Source organism: Tarenaya hassleriana, unplaced genomic scaffold, assembly GCF_000463585.1.
Source record: "Tarenaya hassleriana unplaced genomic scaffold, ASM46358v1 Cleome261, whole genome shotgun sequence".
NCBI classification, from domain to species: Eukaryota; Viridiplantae; Streptophyta; class Magnoliopsida; order Brassicales; family Cleomaceae; genus Tarenaya; species Tarenaya hassleriana.
Genome location: NW_010965876.1, coordinates 144336 through 145072, shown reverse-complemented (window position 1 = coordinate 145072; position 737 = coordinate 144336).

The following is a 737-nucleotide window of genomic DNA, read 5'->3' as shown; positions in this document are numbered from 1 at the left end:
GACCGTCCGTTCTGGCTTGCTGGAACGGACAGACCATTAGAGGCAGACCGTCCGTTCTGGACATCGGTTTTGATATGAGGAGTGACGCTGCATGAAACCTAGAAACCAAACCCTAGATTGATGAGATCGCATGCTAGGAACCCGAAGGGAACCCCAACAGTGGTATCAGAGCCTGGTTCTCTGTATATCGCCGTGCCTGTTGCTTGTTTGCATGATTTTAATTGTTAAGATGCATGTGAACAATAGATCTTTGCAGGTTTGCATGTCTTTAATTGTTAGAATGCATGTAGACTATAGATCTATGCATGTTTTCATGGTTTTAATGGTTAGAATGCATGTAAACATGAGATCTATGTTTGTTTGATGATCTTGATTATTGAATAAAGCATGGATGAGCTATGGTTCTTAGGAGGCTTGATGGTGCGTCGAAACGGGGATGAAAACCCTAGTTTACGGGACCCGAAACCGAGATCCGAAGTCTGTCCGTCGCATGGACCGAACGGTCTAGAGTGTAGACCGATCGGTCTACGCATGACGGCGGTTGTTCCTTTTAGGTCAAATTAGGTCAGACCGAACGGTCCAAGGGTTGGACCGACCGGTCTGGACCGATGACCATAAGAGGGGTTCGGATCACGTTTGACAGACCGTCCGGTCTGGTCTTCGGACCGTCCGGTCTGGGTCTGATGGAACGTTCGGTATTCGGGGTCGGTCTGCATTCGGTCATCCGTTCCAGAAGG